The sequence below is a fragment of the Arachis ipaensis genome, chromosome B08 (genome assembly GCF_000816755.2).
Source record: "Arachis ipaensis cultivar K30076 chromosome B08, Araip1.1, whole genome shotgun sequence".
NCBI lineage: Eukaryota > Viridiplantae > Streptophyta > Magnoliopsida > Fabales > Fabaceae > Arachis > Arachis ipaensis.
In genome coordinates, this window is record NC_029792.2 from 31,989,978 (window position 1) to 32,006,436 (window position 16,459).

At 40.0% G+C, this 16,459-nt stretch overlaps 1 long non-coding RNA gene across 1 annotated transcript; it reads left to right on the plus strand.

Moving 5' to 3' along the window:
* On the plus strand, nt 775–15,357 carry LOC110265461. The gene is made up of 3 exons (XR_002351604.1): nt 775–909; nt 5,767–5,772; nt 15,347–15,357. It is a non-coding gene; the product is annotated as an uncharacterized LOC110265461 (long non-coding RNA).

The following is a 16,459-nucleotide window of genomic DNA, read 5'->3' on the forward strand; positions in this document are numbered from 1 at the left end:
CTGCCTGAAAGTTATCATAGTTATCATAGCTGAATTTATTGCTAGAACTCTAGAAGTAGAATTTGTTGTTAGCTGTAAAAGTTGAATTTGATGCTGAACCTATCATAAATGTGGTTGTTACTGGAAGTAGAATTTATTTCTGGATAACTGACTTAAGTTGAATTTGTTACTGAACCTTCTTGTTGTGTTGCTTAAAAAATGCTAAATCTTTTGTTGCTGTATGTTAAGGGATAAGAAATAACAGAGTTAGTCAACAACAAAATCAGTTTGGTACAGTTAGTTAGGATTTGTTATTCTGATCTTTGATCTTTCTCTCTTTTCCAACTCTATTATAAATAAAGCTCTTGCATCCCTCTAAGAGGTGTGTAGAATTGATTCATTGATGGAAGAATAAGATGAAGTTAATTCAATTCACTAGTTTCTTGTACCTCTCTCTTCAAACTCTTTTTTCTCTGTTTCTGATGTTCTGCATAACATCATAATGCAGTGTTTCTTATGGAAGATATAGATATAAATCAAAATGAGGAAAATGTTTATCATGCTCTAAAAGTGTCCTATGAAGATATAGATGTCGATTTTAAGATCACTTGGACTTGATTATCGATTATGTTATCTTTTGCTTGCTCATGTTTATTTAAATAGAGAAAGTATTTTGTACTAGAAACTAGTTTATTATCTCTTTTTGCATCATTAGTTGTCTAAAAATTAACATTTGATTATTATTATTATGTTTGTAAATACTTGCATTTAAGTTTTAATATGTAATTCTAATTTCACTTATATAATTTTATATTTTTTAAATTATGACCGGGTCAACCGAGTGAATCAGTGATCCACCGGTTGAACCAGTGACCCAGTGATCCGGTCATATGACCGGGTGGATTGCCAGTTCGGTTCTGATAACTATGAGTATAAATAGAAGACTCTAGTATTAGTATTTACCAATATAATAATCTCACTATAATAGAAGTAACTTATATGTATACTACTATTATATATATTAGGAACATATAAAAGAAAGAGGAGAAAAGTTTTTGTATAAAGAGAGAGATGTTTATTATTCATGTGTGTATCTTCCTTAAGAGCAAACCCCTATTTACATACATATAAGGGGTCACCTTTTCAAACTTAATTAATTATACAATCTCTCTTGATATTCTCAATAACATAGAGAAATGGTCATCCACCTCATATCCACTTCACACTTATCACAACACTCTCCCTTGGATGACCATTTAGGATTATGCCTCGTTAAAACCTTACTAAAGAGAAACCCAATGGGAAAAAAACTTTAGTGAAGGAAAAAGAGTACATTATCCTTTGTGATGGGAACTGTCTCATTAAAAACCTTGTCAAGCAAAACCCAATGGGAAAAAATCTGACCAAGGAAAAAAGAGTACAATCTCCCCCTCTTGTCGACATCATTTAATGTCTCAAAATCGGCACATCCCAATCTCATGTACCAATATTTCAAAGGAGGATTTTGGGAGTGACTTTGTAAATAAATATGCCAGATTATCACTTGAGTGGATCTGTTGGACATCAATTATCCTTTGATTTTGAAGATCATGAGTGAAGAAGAATTTGGGAGAAATATACTTTGTTCTATCATCTTTGATATATTCGCCCTTAAGTTGAGCAATGCATGCTGTATTATCTTCAAACAGAACAGTTGGAGCTATCTCCTGATCAATCAATCCACATGATGACATAATATATTGGATCAAACTCCTGAGCTAAAAACACTTGCGACTAGCTTCATGTATCGCGAGTATTTCAACATGATTAGAGGAGGTTGCTGCTATCGTCTGTTTCATGGACCTCCATGATATAGCTGTACCACCATATATGAACAGATATCCTGTTTGAGATCTCCCTTTATGTGGATCAGACAAGTATCTAGCATCTGCATAGCCAACTAATTGTGACTTAGATTCATATGGATAATACAATCCCATGTCAACCATTCCTCGAATATATCGAAAGATTTGTTTAATTCTATTCTAATGTCTTCTGGTTGGAGAGGAACTATACCTTGCTAGTAAATTCACAGAAAATGATATATCGGGACGTGTATTATTAGCAAGATACATTTGTACTCCAATGGCACTAAGATATGGTACTTCAGGACCAAGGATATCTTCATTTTCTTCCTTAGGACGGAATTGATCCTTATTCACATCTAAAGATCTTATGATCATTAGAATCCTGCTTTGTGAATAGATATTTGAGAGTAGCATGGTCAGTGTAGATAATGACCTTAGATCCTACTAGATAGGACTGAAACTTGTCAATGGCATAGACCACTTCAAGTAATTCCTTCTCGGTGGTAGTGTAGCTTTTCTGCGTGTCATTTAGAAAATGGCTAGCATAATAAATGACATGCAGAAGTTTGTCATGCCTCTGCCCCAGAACTGCGCCAATGGCATGGTCACTAGCGTTACACATCAGTTCAAATGGCAAGTCCCAGTTGGGTGCAGAGATGACAGGCACAGTGATAAGCTTAGCTTTCAGAGTCTCAAAGGCCTGCACACACTCTTAGTCAAAGACAAATGGAATGTCGGTAGTCAGTAGATTACACAGGGGTTTAACGATTTTAGAAAATTTTTAATAAACCTCCTGTAGAATCCTGCATGTCCCAAGAAACTTCTGATTCCCTTGACATTAGTGGGTGGTGGTAACCGCTTAATTACCTCCACCTTAGCTTGATCCACCTCTATTCCTTTGTTCGAAATCTGATGCCCAAGAACAATCCCTTCAGTCACAATGAAGTGACATTTTTCCCAGTTTAAAACCATATTTATCCCTTCATTAGTGCACAGTGCGCTGGCGCGTCGGTGAGGGTTGAGTGAGGGACGCGTAGGCGTCTAGGGTGCGTACACGTGAAGTCAGTTGGGCTCCTGGCACAGAGTTGGCACAAAGTAGGCCTAACTCCCGGTTTCCTTGTACTAGAGTGGAATGCAGCGCAGGCGGCGCGGGCGCGCACAGTGCGCGAATGCATGCCTGACGGGATTGGCTACCGGCGCAGACGCGCGCAATATGCGGACGCGTCAGTGCGGGCACAGACTAGGCACAAGTATGGCACAACTCTCTGGTTTTTGTACCAGGGAGTTCATATTGCATCATCGGCGCGCGCACGCACAGTGCGCTTGCGCGTCGATGGCCAAGTTGCAAGGGGCGCACAGACGGCATGCACGCTGGCGCGTGGGTGCCTGACATGAAGTGGGCACAAGGTAGGCATGACTCTTAGGTTTGTTGCCCAGGAGTAAGAAATGTGCCACCGGCGCGTGCGCGGACAGTGTGCTCGTGCGCGGATGCCCTTTTTCCCTCTCCCTTTTTTTTAAGCAACATAGAAAGGGCTATCCTAACATATTCTTGGCAGGTGTTTAAGCTAATAGTCAAGAAAACACTCACAAATTCATGCACTATTTAAAACATAGCATTCTCTCTACTTCAACAATTCATTCATACCAAAATGATGAAATCTATCTAAATATCCTAGTTATCCAACAAAAACAATAAAACTAGCATTCCTAAGCAATCAACAACATCAAGAAGTCAAAAAATTCACAAGAATCTAAAGCTAAAAGCAAGAAGGTATACATAAGGAAGATCTTACCACCGTGGGGTGCCTCCCACCAAGCACTTTTCTTTAACGTCCTTAAGTTGGACGGTCATTCGCTTAAGCTTCCTCTCCCTTTGGTGCATCCTCAAGTAGGAGCACTTCCACTTCTCTTGGTGACTTGTAGCCATGGTACTTCTTCACTCTATGTCCATTCACTTTGAAAGTTATGTCACTTTGATGGTCAAACAATTCTACCACTCCATAGGGCTTTATCTCCTTCACCTTGAAGGGTCCTTCCCATCTAGAACGGAGTTTGCCAGGCATAAATCGCAGCCTCGAGTTGTAGAGGAGAACCTCATTACCTTCTTGAAAATCCTTCCTTCAGATGTGGTGATCGTGAAAGGCTTTAGTCTTCTCCTTGTATATCCGGGCATTCTCATATGCCTGCATCCTCAAGCACTCGAGCTCCTCTAATTGTAATTTCCTGGCCACACCCGCCTTGGTGAAATCCATGTTACACTGCTTTACCGCCCAATAGGCTCTATGCTCAATTTCCACCGGAAGGTGGCATGCCTTACCATAGACGATTCAGAAGGGACTCATCCCCAATGGAGTCTTGTAGGCCATCCTATACGCCCATAGTGCATCTCCTAGTCGGAAGCTCTAATCCTTCCTTTGTGGATTTACCACTTTCTCCAAGATTCTCTTTATCTCCCGGTTGGACACTTCCGCTTGCCCGTTGGTCTGTGGGTGATAAGCAGTGGCAACCTTATGCAATACCCCATAGCGCTTGAGCAGTGCTTCTACTTTCCTGTTACAAAAGTGAGATCCTTGGTCGCTCACGATTGCTCGTGGAGACCCATAGCGGCATATAATGTGATTTCTAATAAAAGAAATGACAGTATTGGCGTCGTCAAGGCGGGTAGGTATTGATTCTACCCACTTTGACATGTAGTCAACCGCTAACAGAATATATAGATACCCACTTGAGTTGGGAAACGATCCCATAAAGTCAATACCCCATACATCAAATATCTCACAGAACAACATAGGTTGCTGAGGCATCTCATCCCTTTGGGACGTGTTTCCCGACTTCTGACACTGATGGCAAGACACACAGAACCGGTTAGCATCCTTGAATAAGGTTGGCCACCAGAATCCATAATCCAACACCTTTTTAGCTGTCCTTTGTGGGCCAATGTGGCCACTGCATTCGGACGAATAGCAAGCTTCAAGAATAGGTTGAATTTCAGATTCTGGCACACATCTTCGAATTACTTGGTCCACGTCCCTCTTCCACAAGTGAGGGTCATTCCAAATGTAGTATTTGGAGTCACTCCTCAACTTGTCCCTTTGGTTTTTAGAAAAGTTGGGAGGGAAGATTTTCGCAACCAAGTAGTTCGCCATTCGGGCAAACCAAGGAAAGCTATCCGACACAGCATGCAAACTATCCAATGGGAATGAGTCATTGATCGAAAATTGGTCAAATTTTAAATTCTCAAGGCGGCTTAAATGATCTGCAACTAAATTTTGAGACCCATTCCGGTCCCTAATCTCAATGTCGAATTCTTGCAAAAGAAAGATCCAACGTATGAGTCTAGGTTTTGACTCATTCTTTGTCAATAAGTACTTTAAAGCTGCATGATCCGTGTATACCACTATCTTGTACCCTAGCAAATAAGATCTGAATTTATCTAAAGTATGAACAATAGCTAGGAGTTCCTTTTCCGTAGTGGTATAGTTGGATTGTGCTGCATCCAGTGTTTTAGAAGAGTAACCAATGACATAAGGGAGTTTACCATCGCGCTGTGCAAGCGCGGCACCTACAGCATGGTTTGACGCATCACACATTATCTCGAATGGCAGCGTCTAGTTGGGGCCTCGCACAATCGGTGCTGTGGTGAGAACTCTCCTTAACTCTTCAAACGCTTTCACACATGCGCTGTCAAACTCAAAGTCCACATCCTTTTAGAGTAGGCGCGACAATGGCAAAGCAATTTTGCTGAAATCTTTGATAAAGCGCCTGTAGAATCCTGCATGTCCCAAAAATGAGCGGACCTCCCTCACAGATGAGGGGTGAGGTAAAGTGGTGATGACATCGACCTTGGCCGGGTCTACAGAAATGCCTTCACTAGATACCACATGTCCTAACACTATGCCTTGTCTTACTATAAAGTGCATTTTTCAAAATTCAAGACAAGGTTAGTGTCAACACATCTAGCTAAGACCTTGGCCAAGTTCTCTAAGCAACAATCAAATGAAGTTCCATAAACACTGAAGTCATCCATAAAGACTTTCAGACAATTCTCCATTAGATCGGAAAAGACACTGGTCATACACCGCTGAAAGGTAGCAGGTGCATTACATAGTCCAAATGGCATCCTTTTCTAGGCAAAGGTGCCAAAAGGGCAAGTAAATGTTGTCTTTTCCTGATCTTCAGGAGAAATGTGAATCTGGAAGTAACCAGTGAATCCATCAAGAAAGCAATAATGTGATTTACCCGCCAAACGGTCCAACATCTAATCGATAAAGGGTAAAATATAGTGGTCCTTCCTTGTAGCGGCATTCAATCTTCTATAATCGATGCACGCTCGCCATGCATTTTGTACTCTCTTGGTGACCACTTCACCATCATTCTTTTTAACCGCAGTGATGCCTGATTTCTTGGGAACAACCTGGACCGGGCTCACCCACTCACTGTCAGAAATTGGGTATATGATACCCGCATCAAGTAGCTTAGTGACCTCCTTCTTTACCACATCAAGGATGGTTGGGTTGAGCCTCCTTTGCGGTTGCCTAACCGGCCTGGCTCCCTCTTGGAGAAATATACGATGCATGCACTTGCGGGGGTCAATCCCCACAATATCATCTAGGCTCCACCCAATTGCCTTCTTGTACTTTCTTAGAACATTTAGGAGCTTTTTTTCTTCTTCACTAGAAAGCTCACTAGCAATAATGACCGGAAACTTTTGGTTGTCCTCTAAGAAAGCATACTTCAAATGAGATGGAAGAGGCTTCAATTCACTCTTTGCCTCAAGCTAAGGTTCCTTTTCATCAAGCTCACAGAGTTCACTTTCAACAACTTTCTCTTGTTCATCCTCTTGGTCATTCGTCTCTTCAACAATAGGGTAGCATAACTTGTTGTGGTTTTCTTCTTACACTTCCGCTACCACTTCATTCATTACATCACATCGGAGAACAGAATGCTCTTCGGGAGGATGCTTCATGGCTTCTTCCAAATTGAACTTGATAGTCTTATCTCCAACCTCAAAGGAATATGTGCCGGTGAAGGCATCTAACTTGAATTTAGAGGTCTTAAGGAAGGGTCTACCAAGTAGAACGGAGAATGAGCTTCTATTTTCTGTTGGAGGCATTTTAAGGATGTAAAAGTTAACTGGAAAGACCAAGTCCTTGATTGCCACAAGTACATCTTCTGCTATTCCCATCACAGTGATCACACTCTTATCGGCTAAGAAAAACTTCGCCGCCGACTTCTTTAATGGAGCTAAATTCAACCGCACAAAGATAGAAAGTGGTATGATGCTTACGCAAGCTCCTAGATCACACATACAGTCATGAAAAGTACGCCCGCCAATACAACAAGACACCAAACAAGGTCCAGGGTCACCACATTTCTTTGGAATAGGCTCCATCAAGGAAGAAATTGAACTTCCCAAGGATAATATCTCCAACTCTCCTATCCTATCCTTGTGTGTACACAAGTCTTTTAGAAATTTTGCATACTTCGGAATTTGTTGGATAGCATCAAGAAGTGGTATGGTTACCTCAACTTTCTTGAACACTTGAAGCATGTTCAAATCAAATTCCGGAGTCTTCTTTTCTTTCTTTACCAATCAAGGGAATGGGATAGGAATGGACTCATCCACTATAGCTTTCCTCTTGGGTTCCTTAAGGCTTACTCCTTCTTCCTCATGCCTTTTGTCTACCTCCTCTTCTTCATGAATATCTCCCATGACCCTAGGCGGTATCTCCTCCAATGTAGTCCCTGATCGTAGAGTAATGGTGTTAAGACCGCCCTTGGGGTTTGGAATGGGTTGGGATGGAAGGTTAGAAGAGCTTGAGGGTTGGTTGATGTTGTTGGAGGAGGACATGGACATCTTCGAAATCATGTCGGTGATATTGGCCAATTGAGCACTCATGGCCTCAAATTGAGCCTTATAGCCCTCGTCCTGTTTATCCACAGCGGCTCTAAGCTCATCAACTTGATTGGTGGAAGATGAAGAGGATCGATTAGATTGTTGTCTATGGTGTGGTGCTTGGTGCTTGGTGCTTGGTGTAGTTGTTTTGGTTTTGGTTATGGTGATTTTGGTTGGCTTGGTTATTGTTGTTGTTGTTGTGGTATTGAGATGAAGATTGGTTGTTGTTGTAATGAGAAGAAGAGTTATTCCATCTTTGGTTTTGATTGCTCCCTTGTGCATTATCCCTCCACCCTTGATTTTGATTACTACCATGAAAGTAGTTGTTTTGGCCTTGAGAAGGATAGGGCGGACGGTTGTTATAATTCACATTGGCCACAACAAAGGCATGCTCTTCTTGAATTTGATGTCATTAATCGGTGTAATGTGTGGTGCTAGAGCACAAACCACAAATTCTAGGAGGGCCTTCAAGTTGAGCAACTTGAGGTGGGGCTTGGATGGCTTGGATGGAGTAGTATTCCTTTTGATCTTTTTGTATTTGCGTGAGGATAGTAGTCATGTCCCCAAGCGCCTTGGTTAAGCTTGCTTCGGAAGGGGATGGTTCTACCACACCCTTGAGAGGATTACTTCTCACCCTTATATGTTGTGTAGTCTCGGCAACATCATTTATCAATTTCCAAGCTTCTCCTTCCATCTTGTTCTTTGAAAGGGAACCGCCACTAGAAGCGGTGAGCAATCTTCTATCTTCCACACAGAGACCTCCGGTGAAGTAACTAATGAGCAAGTGAGTGTTCAATCCATGGTGTGGACAAGATTCCAATAGCCTCTTGAACCGAGTCCAATACTCATACAAACTCTCCTGGTCCTTTTGCATTATACCCGAAATCTTCTTCCGGATGTAGTCGGTCTTCTCCGGTTGGAAGAATTTATCTAGAAACTCTCTTCTCAAGAAATCCCAATTGGTCACAATCTCATCCGATTGTGAATAAAACCACATCTTTGCTTGCCCTTCAAGAGAGAAAGGGAAGGCAAAAACCATAATAGCCAACTCATCGGCTCCATGCCTTCGAGCCGTAGAACAAGCAACTTGAAAATCTCTTAGATGTCGGATGGGGTCTTGACCCGGCAACCCATGATACTTAGGAAGTAGATTTATCAAGCTACTCTTCAACTCAAAGTTTGGATCAAGGTTGGGATACCTTGCTTGCAAAGGTTGAAGTATGATATCCGGAGCTCCTTGCTCATGCAAAGTGATCCGACGTGGCTCTGCCATGTATGGCTCACCTGTAGGATGCAAAGATGTATTAGTAGTGCCAACAGAAGAATAGGAGGTAGCGGACTCCAAGTCACTCTCGGTACAGTCTAGTGATTCGGTATGTTCCTCAAGAGAGGCCGAAGTACTAGCCGTATAGTCCAACCGCCGTCTAGCTTGCCGAGTGTGTAATAAGGTTCTTTCAATCTCAGGGTCAAACTCGGCTAAGCTAGAATTCGGTTGAGACCGAGTCATCAAACTTGGGAGTCATAGCACACATACAAAAGAAATCTAAACTATAGCTAGGTACTGAAAGAAAGGAAACCATATACAATATTCACATATTCACATAACCAATATCAAGGCATATGTTGCAACCATTCCCCAGCAATGGCACCAAAAATTTGATTGGATCACGGATACCGTCGATAAGGAATTTCACAAGAATTTTCGCGTTGCAAGTATAGTCCTCAACCGACAAATAATCCACGAATCAAATTTAGAAGGAATTGGTTGTCACAAGTTCAACCCCAATAAAATTAACCGAAGTATTCAAACCTCGGGTCGTCTTACAAAGAATGGGAAAACATGTGCATCAATATTGGTTAGAATTCCGGGGTTGCAAGTCATGAGCAAGAAATTAAACTAGGAATCTTAACAAGCAAGCAATCTTAAAGTGCAAGAAACTAATTCAAATAACTAAAGCAAAATGTGAGCAATTCTAAACTAATAAAATAGCATCCAGTATAAGTCTATTCTAAAGCTAAACAAATGCTATAGCTAAGGCAAAGCAATTAGGAATTTTGGGTTTTCAAATATGAATGATAAAAGCAACTCTTGGCTAAGCATGGGAATTGAGATCGCCATCCTTGTCTCCATATCAAACATTGACAATTATGAGGTACCAACCCATTAAGTCTACTCTCAAAAGCCTTAAGTACGTATTGTCTACTCCTAGGCTTGAAGTACGTTAAATAGGTTTGATCACATCAACCCACAAGTCCCAACCTATCTACTAATTAGATTAGTAGTGGGTTAGTGTCATGGGTATCAAATTGATCACCTAGGGTTCTCAAATCACCAATTCAATGAGACCCAATGACTCAAGGTCACTCAATTCCCTTAGCTTATGCCAAGAGTAAAGAAAACTACTCCATAATCAAAGGAAACATTTCATCAAACACATGGTAAGCATTACTAAAAGACATTTCCAAAATGCAATTAAATTGAAATTAACAAGTACCCACTAACAATTATCAACACACAATCAATCAAACAACACAATTAACCATGAAAATCATCAATGTAACATTAGCAATTCAAGATTCACAAGATTCATGAAATGGGTATAAAATGACAATTGACAAGAAAACATAAATCTAACACAAGATCTAAACAAAATTATACTAAGGAATTCAAATTAAGCAATCAAAACTAGTAATTAACAAGATCCAATTCAGAATTCAATAAGGGAAGATCAATGCAAACTAGATCTAGAGAGGAACAAGGGTTTCTCTCCCTAGAAGAACAAAAGAAAACCAAAAACTAGCTAGAAATTGTGTCTAAGTGTAAAAATGATTGATCATCCCCTTTCCTCCTAGCATCCTTGGGTCTTTTTCATGCAGAACCAGCTTGAATTTGGGCCTCTTGAGCCTCAGAAATCGCCAGGCACGATTTCCTTTAATGAGGTCACGTGCAGCTTTCCGCGCGTACGCGCCATGCGTGCGTGCGCGCCGGTGTAGATTTTCCTAATCTGCGCGGATGCGTCCATCTTTGCGCGCCACTTCCAGCTGTCCTCATCCACGCGTGCTCGCGAGGTGCGCGTGCGCGCCCATCCTGAAGTTCCCAAAATCCAAATCTTCATGTTCCTTCCTCTTGTGCATGATTTCTTTCTCTCTTCTAGGCCATTCTTGCCCTATAAATTCTGAAATCACTCAACAAACACGTCACGGCATCGAATGGTAATAAAAGAGGATCAAAATATAGCAATTTTAAGGCAAAAGAAGCATGTTTTTCATCATGGAGCAATATTAGGAAGAGAACACAAAACCATGCATTTCTTGTGAATAAGTGTGAAAAATATTGACAAAACCCCCAAATTTTACACAATATAAACCACAAAATTGGAGTTTATCACCTTTGTGGTTGTACCACTGGTTTGGCATCATTCTCCAACAGAATCTTTTGCATGCATCGGGTTGGGCTAATGCCCTTAAGGTCACTTATTGTCCACCCAAGAGCTGTCTTGTGTGTCTTTAGCACTTGGATTAGTGCCTTTTCTTCCTGTGGCTCTAAGTCAGAGCTTATAATCACAGGATAAGTATTCCCATCTCCAAAAAATTCATATTTCAAAGAAGATGGTAATGGCTTGAGCTCGAGTTTAGGAGGCTTATCTTCCTCCTTAGGAGTTTTCAAAGGATCTTATAAATCAGGCTGAGCATCATAAAAGATGTCATTAAGCTCTTCCTCGAGTTCTTCAACCACATTCACTTCTTCTACCAGGGAATCAATGATGTTAACACTCATGCATTCCTCTGGAGTGTCTGGATGCTGCATGCCTTTGACAGCATTTAGTACGAACTCGTCCTCATTAACTCTCAGGGTCACTTCCCTTTTCTGAACATCAATGAGGGTCCGTCCTGTAGCTAGGAAGGGTCTTCCTAGAATGATGGTTACACTCTTGCGCTCATCCATTTCCAGCACCACAAAGTCTGTGGGGAAAGCAAAGGGTCCAACCCTAACAATCATGTCCTCAATCACACCTGATGGAAGCTTAACAGAGCCATCAGCAAGTTGAAGACATATGCGGGTTAGTTTAACTTCATAAGTTAAACAGAGTTTCTTTATTAATAATGCAGGTATTAAGTTAATACTTGCTCCTAGGTCACATAGGGCTGTCTTTGTGCAGGCATCTCCTAAGGTGCAGGGTATCATAAAGCTCCCAGGATCCTTGAGTTTCTCTGGTAAGCCCTTTTGAATCACTGTACTGCATTCTTCCGTGAGGAGGACTGTTTCTGCCTCTCTCCAATTCTTCTTATGACTTAAGATGTCTTTCATGAACTTAGCATAAGAAGGTATCTTCTTAAAAGCCTCTACAAAAGGGATCTTGATCTCCAGTGTCTTGAGATAATCTGCAAAACGGGTAAACTGTTTATCTTTTTTCGCTTGGCAGAGCTTTTGAGGATATGGCATCTTGGCCCTATACTCATAAACCTTAGTTGATGTAGGTCGAATGCCTACAGAATTGGAAGGAGAGTTAGCAGCTTGCTTAGGAAGGGTTTTATCAGCATTTGCATGTGTCTGACCATCCCTGGTTGGGCGTTCAACGCCCTTGCTGCCCCCTTCCTGACGTTCAACGCCAGGAACACTATTCCCTTGTGGGCATTCAATGCCAAAGGTGGGTATCCCTTCTTGGCGTTGAATGCCAAGTGTATTGCCCCATTTTGGGTGTTCAACGCCAGGAGTGGGCACCCCTTCTTGGCGTTGAACGCCAATGACATTCCCCTTTGGACATGCAATGTCCTCAGAGGTATTTTGGACATTATTCTGGTTATCTTCTGTTAGCTTTTCTTCTTCTGGTTTCCTGTTGCTCTGAGGTAGGGTGTTCAATCTTTTTCCACTCCTCAGTTGGATTGCCTGACATTCATCTCTTATCTGCTTAGATAAGTGCTGCCTTGTGTGACTCAGCTGGGCTTCTACATTCCTGTTAGAAGCTTGAGTTTCTCGCAAAGCCTCTTGCAACTCCAACAGCTACTGTGCAAGGGCGTGTAGCTGTTGAGTCAATGGGCCATCTTATTCTGGAGGGTTAGATTCAGCAGATACTGCCTTAACCTCTCCTTTTATGGAAGTCTCATCAACCGAGTACAGATGATGGTTCATGGAAACTGTCTCAATAAGTTTGTGAGCCTCTTCAATTATTTTTCTCATATGTATAGACCCACCAGCAAAGTGGTCTAAAGACATTCTAGCCATATCTGTAAGGCCAAAATAAAAGATGTCTAACTGCACCCATTTTGAAAATATTTCAGTGGAGCATTTCCTCAGCATTCTTCTATATCTCCCCCAGGCATCATGAAGAGATTCATTATTCTCTTGCTTGAAGCTTTGGATATCCAGCCTTAACTGGGTCAATTTCCTTGGGGGAAAGTATTGATTCAGAAACTTGTCTACTAGCTACTTCCATGTTTTCAAGCTAGATTTGGGTTGGTTATCTAACCACCTCTTTGCTTGATCTCTTACAGAAAAGGAAAAGAGTAGCAATCTGTAGACATCCTGATCTACCCCCTCAGTGTGTACTGTGTCAGAAATTTGTAAAAAGTTTGCCAGAAACTCAGTAGGTTCTTCCTCTGGAAGTCCAGAGTACTGGCAGTTTTGCTATTCCAGAATAATGAGTTGAGGATTTAGCTCAAAATTACTTGCTCTAATGGGAGGTATACTAATACTTCTCCCATAGAAGTCAGGAGTATGTAGGACCCCAAAGTTCTTCTAAACTGTTCATTCCCATTTGGGTTTATGGTGAAGAGAGGTAGGAGAGATTGGATGTTAAGAAGTAAAAAGAAAAACTAGAATTAAATTATTTTTGTTTTTATTTTATTTACTAATTAAATTTGAAAATAAAAGCTAATTAACTAAAAAGATTTGAAATTTGAATGATGAATTTAGAAAAAGAAAAGAGAGAAAGGGAAGAGAAGTTTTCGAAAATAGAAGAGAGAGGAATTAGTTAGGAAGTTTTGAAAAAGAAGAAAGAGAAAACAAGTAACTAATTAAGAAAGATTTGAAAATAAGATAAGATAAAAAAATTTCAAAAATATTTGATTTTGAAATTTGAAATTTAAATTTTGAATTTTGAATTGGAAACAAGATAAGATAAGGATTTGAAAAAGATTTAGTTTTTGAAAAGATTTGATTTTGAAATTTAAATTTAAGATAAGATAAGATAATTATTTGAAATTTAATGGAAGATAACAAAAGATAAGATAAATATTTGAAAAGTTTTGAATTTTAAATTTTAAAAGAAAGATAAGATAAGATAGAATCAAATTAAAAGAAAATATTTGAAAAGATTTTAAAAAGATAATATTTGAAATTTGAAATTTGAAATCAAGATAAGATAAGATAATAATTTGAAATTAAAATTTGAAATCTTTTTTTTTTTGGAATTTCGAAAATATTTTTGAAATAAAGATAGAAGGGATATTTTTTATTTTTTTTGAATTAATGAAGAAAGGGAAAAACAACCAAAAGACACCAAACTTAAAATTTTTAGATCTAAGACTCTAAATTTTCGAAAACTTAAAAAGAAAAATACCAAAAGACACCAAACTTAAAACTTTTAAGATCAAAATAAGAAAAGAGACAAGAACAACTTGAACACCAAGAAAGAACACTAAGAAAAATTTCAAAAATTCAAAGGAAACAAAGAACACACAAAGGACACCAAACTTAAGAATTGACACTAGACTCAAGCAAAAGACACTTTTTTTTTTTAATTTTCGAAAAGAACACCAAGAAAATTCGAAACTTTAACAAGAACAAAAACAAAAACGCAAACAAAAAGATAAAGATAAAAAAGAAAAGCAAGGATTTTTTTGAAAAATTTTTTATTTTTTCGAAAAAAGAAAACAAAAGACTCAAACAAAATTAAAAATTACATAATCTAAGCAAAAAGATAATCCGGTAGTTTGTCAAATCTGAACAATCCCCAGCAACGGCGCCAAAAACTTGGTGCACGAAACTGGCTCCGCAGAATTTGCACAGATAAACCAGCAAGTATACCGGGTCGTCCAAGTAATACCAGAGGTGAGTCAGGGTCGATCCCACAGAGATTGTTGGTTTGAGCAAGCAGTGGATACCTTGCAGATCTTAGTTAGGTGGATAGAAATTATAGTTTGTCATGAAAAGCATATAAAACGGATAAATAGAACGTTACTAGGTAGATGGAAATTCAATGGTGATAGAATGGTTGAGGTTTCAAAGATGCTTTGTCTTTTCGGATTAACTTTTCTTACTGTCTTCTTCAATAACCTTCTGATTCCTTCAATGGCAGCCGTAAGTGATTAACTCATGTCCTCTTATAAAGTTAACCTCCTCTACTGCAACAATCCACCACGTTGAGATGACTCATGTCCTCTCATCAAGCCACTTCTAGGTTTCTCACTGTAGCAGAAGATAAAGCTCTACGTAGTCCACTCCCCTTCACGATCCTATTCATGGTGCCACAGACAAGGCAGATCTTTCGGATCAGAAAGTGCTGCTTCTCTGACTCTAGCCTTAATGCCACAGAAACTTCACGCACCCATAATCAATGGGATTATATGTCACATATTCAAATTTGCTCAGATGCTCTATTAGAATCCACAATGCAATCTCTAGCTTTAGTTCAACGCTATCCGGGTCAGAAATCACATGGAACCCATGTAGAATAAGGGTGATTGTCACGGGTCACCCTCACTTCATGATATGAAGAATGAGAATTCATAAGAGAATAGAATTATATATATTGAATGAAAACAGTAATATTATTGATCCATGAAACTCAGCAGAGCTCCTAACCTTAACCTTAGGAGGTTAGTGACTCATGCTGTTCGAAAATACAATGGGAAATGTAAAAGTGGGAAAGTGTTCTCTAACAAGGGTGAACTCTTGTATATACATATACTAATCTGCTAACTAGGAATTACAGAAATAAGATAAACTAGTCTTGTAGTGTGAAAATCCACTTCTGGGGCCCACTTGGTGAGTGTTTGAGCTGAGCTTGAGTGTTTCCCATGAGCTAGTATCCCTTAGGGGCATTGAACGCCACCCCTAGGCTCCCTTTTGGGCGTTGGATGCCAGCTGCTCCTCTGTGGGCGCTGGACGCCAGGACTAGGGCTGGTGGCTGGCGTTGAACGCTAATTTTGGGCCTTCATTTCCAAAGCAAAGTATAGACTATTAAATATATCTAGAGAGCCTTGGATGTTAGCTTTCCATAGCCGTTGAGAACGTGCCATTTGGATCTCTGTAGCTCCAGAAAAGCTCCTTTGAGTGCACAGATCAGATCCTGACAACATCTGTAGTCCTTTCTTTGCTTCTGAATCAGACTTTTGCTCAAGCTTCTCAATTTCAACCAGAAAAGACCTGAAATCACCATAAACACACAAACTCAAAGTAGAATCCAAAAATGTGAATTTTGCACTAAAACCTATGAAAACTTAATAAAACTTAAACAAAACATAATGAAAACTATATGAAAATGATACCAAAAATCGTATAAAATATCCGCTCATCAACCACCGACTACCCTTAATTCTTTCTACTTGAACCCCTTGCTCAACACAACTCCAACACCCAACATAAAGCCACACTCGAATCCCAATAATACCCAACACAAAAAGTGAGGGTTTAGGGATGCGACAAAGAAGACTCAGGAGAGAAAAGTCGTTGCTGCTATCGCTGGTTCACGAGAGAGAGAGAGAGAGAGAGAGAGAGAGAGAGAGAGAGAGGTAT